At 43.2% G+C, this 10,516-nt stretch overlaps 1 long non-coding RNA gene across 1 annotated transcript; it reads right to left on the bottom strand.

Moving 5' to 3' along the window:
• Nucleotides 1-7,912: 7,912 nt before the first annotated feature.
• LOC117355842 lies at nt 7,913-8,943 on the bottom strand. Its single transcript, XR_004538457.1, has 2 exons — nt 8,539-8,943; nt 7,913-8,010 (listed from the first exon to the last, which is right to left on the bottom strand). It is a non-coding gene; the product is annotated as an uncharacterized LOC117355842 (long non-coding RNA).
• Nucleotides 8,944-10,516: the final 1,573 nt, after the last annotated feature.

Below are 10,516 nucleotides of genomic sequence, written 5' to 3'. Positions count from 1 at the left end.
AAAACCACTGCAAACTATTTTTGCTTCTCTATGTAAGGGAATTTGATACAAACGGTCAAACATCCAGCAGAATTCATTAAAGTATCAGAAGAGAACATTTTCCACGGAATGAGAAGTTCAAGTACAATGGATCAGCACACAAAACTGAAAACAAGGAAGCTGAAAGGGAGTATGAGAAAATGCTTTTTCACTGAGATGGTGATGGACACCTGGAGCAGTCTTCTGGCAGAGGAGCCAAAATGGTATGCAAGGGACAAATAGAACCAGACCTTACAAGGGCTAGAGGTAAACTCTGCTACTGTCTTTCCCGAACAACCACAGTACAAGACAGTGGATTATTCCAGCTGTGATATGGATCCTTCTCCCAACCACCGGGGGCACTGTTTAGCTCTGCGATAGCTCAGCCTACTTCATCTTCTTCCTGGCACAGCAAGTGCAGATGACATTCATGTAGAAAAGCCCAATATGGGTCATTATACAGAAACTTTGTAGAGAATGATATGGTGACCGTCCCTGTGGATAATCGCAGGAAGCCCATGTTATTCTTTGGTTTCTATCAACCTCAGTCCTCCTACACTAGCATTCTTCAATGCAAAGCTCGAGGGTCAGTGGTTGTGCCCATTCATACTCTGATTCTTCCCTTTCTCTTTAAAGAATGACAAGGGGATGGTTTCTCGTGGATATCCGCAGGGACAGTGACAAATTCTGTCACCGTGTCATTCTCTAAAGGCTATGTGTTAGATGTAACTTAATTATTGGACATATTTAAAAGCATACAGCAGTCCAGTAAAATAAATATTACGTGCCTTTTTGCAACTATTTGAAGCTAAAATGCATTTATCCATCTTCAGCTCTTTCATCTGCACTGTCTTTTTCTTTCTAGCATCTGCATCTTCAGGTCTCAGGTAGGATTTCCTTTGCCCTCTAGAGAGGGGCAAAGGTAATGGTTTCATCAGGGAAGGTGTCCCTGAAAGTACTTGCTTGCATAGGATAAGATACATTAAGGCCTTCATTAAGACAATATTGAATGTATGTCTTTTGTTTTCTATTGTACTCTGTAGAGTAGAATACCTCTAGCGTCATTCCTCTTTTGTTGAGCCGTTCACTAATTGTGCAAGTTTTTATAACAGAAGACTTTCTGAAAGCTAGCAAGGAATTACACAAACCAAACAGAGCTATGCCTGTGTTTGAGACAGCCTTGCTTTCATGTAAGAATGTGATATTTGCTGCCAAGAGCTGAGCAGCACTGAACTTGCACTGTAAACACACAGAAGGCGGCACTGTTCCAACCATAATAGACAAAGTGGTCCATGGAGAGCAGGGCTAGTACTCCCATGATGCTGGACTAAAAGCAGCATGGCTGTCTCAGAAAGAGCATTGTTACATCATAAAAAGAATCCCCAACATATCCATCTTCTCTTCCCACTGACCGACTGCAAACTGTCAGCCAATGTTACCTGATGGGTAGCTCAAATATCACACAGGCTGCTTCAAAATGGTTCATGATAGCTTTGTGATCAGGACATGAAGACTGCAGAAAATTCCTGTCCAAAATAAATTTAAAACATTTTCCTCTGCTAATGGAACTTTGAGAAAAAGAAAAAATCTTAGCCATCAAACATCCTCCACTGAAAGTACAAAATGTACAATTTCAGAGAAAATTTTATCTTACACTTCGCTTAAAGGATTACAGTAATGTGTTTCAGAACAAATTGTGTTCTGTTTACAGACCATAATTAGTAAATGATGGCAGATAAAGACTGCCACAATGCATTTTCAAAAGTCTGATCTCTGATGCTGGTTCACAGTCACGTGACCCCCTATATAGAGCTGACAATGGGTCAACAGATTAAGGGTCAAACGGGCCAATAATATTGGATGGGTCATGGGTCAGTAGTCATGACCCACAGACCCAAATAAAATTTATCCTTAGCAGACTGAACTTTTAATATAAAGCTGAAAAAATAAAATGTTTTCTTCCAATTATTGTGTGTATATATATGTTTTGTTTTGAAATTACATCCCTTTTTATGTACAACGCTTAGAATTTGTGATAGGCATTTAATCAAAATTTTTAATAAACTTGAAACTTGTACTGAGAAAAGCTGCCGAATTATTTAGGCCTACTTACAACTAGGATGACTGACTGATTTTATTAAGTTTAATTCTATGTTTACATGTTATGATGTTGAAATATCAGTCAAGATGTCTAAGAATAACTGTAAACTACCTCAGTTTGTATAACATGATTCGAAATGATTCTGTTCTGAAAAGAAAATGCAGATGGTAAAGATGAATGTTGGGGAAAATGTTCAGATTGGTTGAAATCGCACACAGTGAGCAGATTTTTGGCTGTATGGCCTTTGTGAATTGTTCGAGTTGTCTACTGTAAGTCAGGGTCAGACGACGGATCAATTAAACACTATGGGGCTCATAATCAAAATGAAAATACATCTTTAAAAAAACCCTAAATCAGCCCTTGGACGATCAAAAGGACAGGTCGTCCAAGTGTCAATAATCGAAACGGGTTTTAGATGTATCTAAAAGCAGCTTAGGCCTTTTCACTGCTGTGCGCCCAGAGTGAAAGGGGAGTTTTTTGAAGAGTGGTTAGGGTGGGAGGTGGGCAGGATTAACATCCTGCAGCAATAATGTTGTGTGATGTCTTGGCGGAACCGTTATCCGCGCTCTTCAATCTCTCCCTTAGTACGGGTAGCGTCCCGTTGGACTGGAAGACGGCTGACGTCATTCCACTCCACAAGAAAGGCTCCAAGATGGAGACGGCAAACTACAGACCAGTGAGTCTCGCATCAATAGTGTGCAAACTAATGGAAACTCTAATCAAACGCCAATTGGACACGATCCTGAACGAGGAGAATCTACGGGACCCCCGTCAACACGGATTTACTAAGGGGAGATCCTGCCAATCCAACCTGATAAGCTTCTTTGACTGGGTGACGAGGAAGCTGGATGTTGTGGAGTCCCTGGACATCGTATACCTGGACTTCAGTAAAGCATTCGATAGCATACCACACCGCAGGTTGCTGAGCAAGATGAGTTCTATAGGATTAGGCGACACATTGAAGAAATGGATTGGGAACTGGCTTGGAGGTAGGCTTCATAGGGTGGTTGTGAACGGCACCCCCTCCGAAACAACGGAGGTGATCAGTGGAGTGCCGCAATGCTCTGTCCTGGGCCCAATCCTATTCAACATCTTTATAAGAGACTTGACTGAAGGGCTGCGAGGCAAAATAACATTATTCACCGATGACGCCAAACTAAGCAACGTAGTGGGCAAAAGCACAACAGACATAAATTCAATGCCCGACAACATGACGCACGACCTACTCCTACTGGAACACTGGTCTAGGTCCTGGCAACTCAGCTTCAATGCCAAAAAAGTTATGCACCTGGGCAGCCAAAATCCATGCAAGACTTACACCCTTAATGGTGAGATCCTGACAAGAACTGAAGCAGAACGAGACTTAGGGGTGATGGTCAGTGAGAACATGAAGACTGCCAATCAAGTGGAGCAAGCTTCATCCAAGGCAAGGTAAATCATAGGTTGCATACGCAGGAGTTTCGTCAGCCGTAAGCCTGAAGTCATTATGCCATTGTATAGATCCATGGTGAGACCCCACCTGGAGTACTGTGTGCAATTCTGGAGGCCGCATTACAGTAAGGATGTGCTGAGACTTGAGTCGGTCCAGAGAATGGCCACCCGGATGTTCTCGGGACTCAAGGAACTCTCGTACGAGGAACGGCTGGATAAATTGCAGCTGTACTCACTCGAGGAACGCAGAGAGAGGGGTGACATGATTGAGACATTCAAGTATCTCACGGGCCGCATTGAGGTGGAAGAAGATACCTTCTTTTTCAAGGGTCCCGCGGCAACAAAGGGGCATCCGTGGAAAATCATGAGCGGGAAACTGCACGGGGACACCAGGAAGTTCTTTTTCACTGAAAGGGTGGTTGATCGCTGGAATAGTCTTCCACTAGAGGTTATTGAGGCCAGCAGCAAGCCTAATTTTAAGGTCAAATGGGATAGACACATGGGATCTATTCACAGAGAAAGGTAGAGGGTGGGTCATTGAGGTGGGCAGACTAGATGAACCGTGGCCCTTATCTGCCGTCTGTTTCTATGTTTCTATGTTTCTAATGAAAAGTTTGACAGGTTGCCTGGACGGAACTTATATGTTTTGACTTGACGAAGTCAAAACAGGTATAAGTTCCGGATCGGGCCGCTGAGCTGCTCGTGGCTGCCATGAACAGCTCAGTGGCCCAGGCAACCCGTTCCCCCCCACAACGATCATGGCAGGAGAGATGCCTAGTCCCTCCTGCCCGCACCTGCTGCGACTCCCCCACAATGATCACTGGCAGGAGAGATGCCCAGTCCCTCCTGCCTGCATCTGCCATGACTCCCCCGCAATGATTGCTGGCAGGAGAGATGTCCAATCTCTCCTGCTGGACCCCCCCAACCCCCCCAAAGTTTGCCAGCAAGAGAGATGCTCAGTCTCGCCTGCCTGACACCTCCCCACCCCCCTCTGATAGTTCACCGGCAGGAGATCTGCCCAATTTCTCCTGCAGACACCCCCCCCCAAAAAAAAAAGTTCATTAGCAGGAGAGATGCCCAAACTCTCATGCCGGACATCCCCCCTCCCCCCCGATAGTTCACCGGCAGGAGATCTGCCCAATCTCTCCGGCCATACACCCTCCCCCTGAATGTTTACTGGCGGGAAGGATGCCCAGTTCCTCCTGATGGACACCCCCCAAAAGGTAGCCCACCCAGACACCCCCAAGCATCCCCCACTGGACCCCCCCCCCAAGCCCACCAGGACCCTCCAACCCTGTTTAGATGGCTGGCTGGACAGGTCCTTCCTGTGTCCGACCGGCAGACCCGCCTTCACTGGAATGGTGGGCCTGCCTCTTCCCAGTGCATGTCCGGTTGCACTGAAGAGGGGCCTAAGGTCCTGAATGGCCAGGTGCTTAAGGCCCCTCCTGTAGGTGGGCTTTAGGCACCTGGGCCAACCAGAATCTTAGGCCCATCTCCCAGTGCATTCTGCGATGCGCTGGGAGTGGCCTAAGATTCCAAGTGGCCAGATCCCTTAGTCCACCCATACCATTTTAGTAGCCTTCCTCTGGACCGACTTTGTTCTTTTTATATTTTTGAATATGCGGTCTCCAGAATTGTACACAATATTCTAAATGAGGTCTCACTAGAGTCCTTTATCATACTGGCCATGCCTCTCCCTATGCACCCTAGCATCCTTCTAGCTTTCACCATCACCTTTTTAACCCGTTTGGCCACCTTAAGATCATCACATACAATCACACCCAAGTCCCGCTCTTCTGTCGTGCACATAAGTTCTTCACCCCCTAAACTGTACCATTCCTTCTAGTTTTTGCAGCCCAAATGCATGACCTTGCATTTCTTAGCATTAAATTTTAGCTGCCAAATTTCAGACCATTCTTCAAGCTTCACCAGGTCTTTTTTCATGTTATTCACACCATCCAGTGTCTATACTATTGCAGATTTTGGTATCATCCGCAAAGAGACAAATCTTCCCTGACATCCCTTCAGCAATATCGCTTATAAAAATAGAAACATAGAAACATAGAAGATGACGGCAGAAAAGGGCTACAGCCCATCAAGTCTGCCCACTCTGCTTACCCACCCCCTGTCTATGCCCTAATGACCCAATTTTCTTATCTTGACCCTCGTAGGGATCCCACATGGGTATCCCATTTATTCTTAAAGTCTGGCACGCTGTCTGCCTCGATCACCTGCACTGGAAGCTTGTTCCAATGATCAACCACTCTCTCTGTGAAGAAATACTTTCTGGTGTCACCATGAAATTTTCCGCCCCTGAGTTTGAGCGGGTGCCCTCTTGTGGCCGAGGGTCCCTTGAGAAAGAAAATATCATCTTCCACTTCGACACGTCCCGTGAGGTACTTAAATAGGCCCAAGAACAGAACCTTGAGGCACACTACTGGTAACATCCCTTTTCTCAGAGTGATCTCCATTGAACCCTCTGTCATCTTCCATTTAACCAATTCCTGTTCCAGCCTGTCACTTTGGGGCCCATCCCGAGTGACATAAATACAAACCATATATGGACACAGGTCACATGAAACTTTAAAGAAATAACAAGCATTTTACTATCTAAAGACTGAAGTCCAAAGAGTCAGCAGAGCCTTTTTCTTATCTAAAGCTGCTTGCAAATACAGCTATGAAAACAATTGAATTCACTTCACAACAAGACAAGAACACATCTTCTCAAACATAAGATGGCCTTGCAGTATTTCAGCAAGAGAAAGCAAACAGTGTCTGGATTTACAGCTTCAAACATAGCATAAGGAAAACTACAAGACATGTCCCTTCATCTGGAATCTTTGTTGGGCCGTCACATCCCTCTTACCCTTGGATAAGTATGAAGCTTTTTGTTTTCCCCCGGAGGGTCAGCCGTACATTTGTACCAAAGGCTAGTTTGGCTTTGAAAGTGATTCTGGAGGAATGGGTCTCTGTTCACGCTCCCTCTTATTGGGCTTGGCGTAGTCATTTACATGATCTGATGGTGCCTGAGACGGGTTGGGTGCGTGTTTCTTTTCGCCAATCTAAATTCTTTTTGAGGGTCTGGGATCCTAATGTATCTTCTTTGTCTCCTAGAGCCCATAGTCTGATGCTAAATACTTTAACAATCTAAGTTCCTTTATACGGTGAGAGAGCAAGCGCCCTGGGAATGTCTTTTGCTTATATTGTTACTCCTGGCTATTCAACATCTTTTATGTTGTTGGATTTTTTTTTCTGTTGATTTTTGGGTGTCTTTCTGTATTGGTTTGTTGTGTTGGTTCTTGTTTTTCAGGCCATAGCTAGCTGTGGGTGGGGGTGGGGTGGAAGGAGGTCCCCCTTTGCAGTATTTCAGGGCCCATCAGTGTCCAGGGCCCTGATGTTCTAGCTATCGTTTGGTACTGTTGTGACCTTGCCTGTTTGAGGGATTTGGGATACTTGCTCCTTTCTTCCGTTCCCTATTGCTTGTTTTTTTCTACTTTACCACGATTGTACACCGGCTGCCTTTCCTCGCTGTGTCTGCCATTATATTTTACTATGACAGGGAACAGGCTCGGGGGGGACTGAATACTGTTTTGTTCCTTCATATGTGCTCTTTACCTGCTCTTCTTGGAAGGGGTGAGGGGGTTACTGTACTGGGATCTATTTCTGTATAATGTAAAACTTTTGAACATTTACTGTAACTTTTATTGTATTCTTTGTTTATTTCTCTGTTCAATAAAAAAATTATTTTCTCCTAAATCCACATCAATTACTAAACAAATCAAATTAAGTGATTGGAAAACAATGTGATTTTAGTTATTTTTATTGCAGTTCAGTGTCATGAAATTAAAAAAACACCCAAATATACAAAAAGGTACATCATGATTTTAGAAAAAAAAAAACCCAGATCTGTACATGCAAGCAAGGGCTGTGTAAAATGGCTTCTATGCACTGAATTTTGTTCACACAGTAAATCGAAAAGAAGCCTTAATATATTTTCCATTTCAGAACTAAAATTACAATTCTAAAAACAGTCTTCTGCATCTGGAAGCAAAATTCTTGTATCTGCTGTGGAGTGGTACTGTTAAATATGGAGTATGTTGATCCACAAGTAACTTCCATTTAATAAAAAACCACATTGCATGCCAACATTTTCCACAGCGTTTGATACAGAGAGGAATGAAGGACAACCCACCCCCCAACCCACAGTCTGCAAGCTAAAATGTTTAAAGCTTTGATTTTCAACCCAGTTCTTAGGACATACCCAGCTGGTCAGCTTTTAACAGTATATCCAAAATGAATATGCACGAGATAAATTTGCATACAATGGCGGTAGTGCATATAATCTCTTTCATATTCATTGTGGTGTCCCAAAAACTTGAGCTGCTAAGTGTATCGTGAGGACTCCACAAGTTTAGCAAGGACAGCAGCAAAGCTAGGGAGTGTTGCCAGATCTGTGGTTCCTGCCAATTGCATTACTCTTGATATTTGTCTGATGATCCTGTTAAAACAACTAAAAAGAGTAGAGGTGGACCAATTGTATTCCCATAAATTAATGAAGGAAGACAACACAGGGTCAATTTATTAAATAAATACAAACAGGCTAAAATGGGCCAGGAGACAAAAACACAAACAAACCCCAAAACACCTTGAGGAATATACATACAGCATACTGCAGTATACTCGGCTCCTCAGAGAAGTTCGTTCATATCAAATCCTGAATTTTGTTTGAGACTCCTGAAGCAGGCATTTTTCGCTGAAACATGGCTCCATGTCAAGTCCATCAGTTAAGCTGAAGGTGGGTTATGTTTTGTTTTGTGTTTTTGTGGTGGTTAATGGAATTTGCTCAGAGGAGGGAAAGGTGAGTAGTGGAGTGCCTCAGGGATCGGTGCTGGGACTGATTCTGTTCAATATGTTTGTGAGCGACATTGCTGAAGGGTTAGAAGATAAGGTTAGCCTTTTTGCAGATGATACCAAGATTATGGTAGTACTCAACTGGGCTGCTTTGGAAAGTTGGTTGCAGGAAAATTTTGAGCAGTTGTGGGTTGCGTTTGTTTGGGCAGGTTTCCGATTTTAAAATTTACAATGTCAGCAAGTCCTCTGTAGGAAGGAAACTATTTTACAAGGGGTCCTTTTCTCACCAGAACCCGCACGGTGGAAGCGGATGAGAGATCTGTGGTACTTTCTAAGCACATCAAAAGCTCCGAGATCTGAACTGATTGCTGGAACCTCATGGGTACCCATCTGCAGTCAGTCATTGTAGACTTAAGAGACATGATGGCAGATAAAGTTTATTTATTTATTTATTTATTCAATTTTCTATACCGTTCTCCCAAGAGCGCTCAGAACGGTTTACATTAATTTATTCAGGTACTCAAGCATTTTTCCCTATCTGTCCCAGCAGGCTCACAATCTATCTAATGTACCTGGGGCAATGGGGGGATTAAGTGACTTGCCCAAGGTCACAAGGAGCAGCGTGGTTTTGAACCCCCAACCTCAGGGTGCTGAGGCTGTAGCTTTAACCACTGCGCCACACACTCCCCTTTAGGCTGCTTTTTCAAGGAAAACGGGTGGGATTTTAGAAAATTATCTGGCAACACTGAAGCTAGGGGGGAAAAAAAAAAGGAGAGCCGTTAGGGAGACAGGATATAATTTTAAACATGAGGCATAGAAGAGAAGAAGAAGAAGAAAAAAAAAGGGGCAAGTACAGCAGATGCATTGTGAAACTGGTTTATCATTCTTTTAAGGCACTGGGGTTCTTAAGAGAGACTACCATAATTGAGTGATAGATTAGTTAGTGTTAACTGGTGCCCAGTTGTGAACAGAACCCTCTTTATGGCACACGTCAGTTTAGAGGTTCAAGGCTACAGACTGGTCTGTGTTTTGAAGTGATCAGATCAGTGTTCAGCAAAGATATTTGTGTAAACAAGTCTAAGAACACGGCCAACAAGCTGGAGAAGTGCCTCAAAGACGGTGAACTGTGATAAGACACACCGGCAGGTCAAACTGACTCTCAGTGCACAAGAGGGTACAGAACAGAAAGTTTTAGGAACACGCTTCATGCTAACACTGGTCCTTTTCAAACTATGAGCTAAAAGGAATACAACCAGCATGCTAGCAAGCAGAGGTATTTGGGTCTTACATAGATTGTAAAGCAGAGTGGCAAAACTGATATAAGTGGATGTTGTCCTATTGCACAAATTTTGAAACTATTCAGTATCTTTATATGTGCATATTTTATATACACAAACAAAAAAGTTTAAGTGCAAATTTAAAAAGTATATAAAATATTTACAGAAACATTTTCCTAGATTATAAAGTAGTAACTGTGAAAAATATACAACACAAAAGGTGCACACATTTTCATAATGAAAACAGATTATTCAAGATACAAAATTAGTCCAGCGCTATGGTGTGTGTAGCATGCATTAAAACAGAGTGAAAGGCTCAATCTTAGAAAAAGGTAATTATACAATTAACATTCAATAATCATTCCAAGTGAGAATTTGAAATGCTTCTTTTCCTGGATTTGTTTCTAAATTTGCCCAAATGAGCAAGGGCCACACATCTCTCTCTCATGAGCCCAGCAGCTAAAGCTAACAGCTCTATTAAGGAACATAAGGACAAGGTTACAACGTTCCAAAATCCTGAAAACACACACCTTTCGCTTCCAGTACCAACTGCAAGTCAACAAACAGAACACTTGGATTTTACTGTTCGCAATAATCTGCAGTTCCATCTTATTGTCATGGAAAGGAACCTTATGATTTGTCACCAAGGAACCTATTTCTTCCTATGATTCCCCTACCACCAAATGCCTCTGTAGGCAGGGCTGCCATCTGCACAGATGATTTGTGCCCTTTTTATGCACATCCCCATCTTTTAGTTAAATGAGACAATGGACTGCATTGGGAGGCCTCGTACTCTCCCTTAGCAAAATGTGCCAATGTTTGCAAAGGAAAGCTCAGA

Source organism: Geotrypetes seraphini, chromosome 2 (assembly GCF_902459505.1).
Source record: "Geotrypetes seraphini chromosome 2, aGeoSer1.1, whole genome shotgun sequence".
NCBI lineage: Eukaryota > Metazoa > Chordata > Amphibia > Gymnophiona > Dermophiidae > Geotrypetes > Geotrypetes seraphini.
Note: the sequence above shows the minus strand (reverse complement) of the source record. Positions and strands in the feature narration are given on the sequence as shown.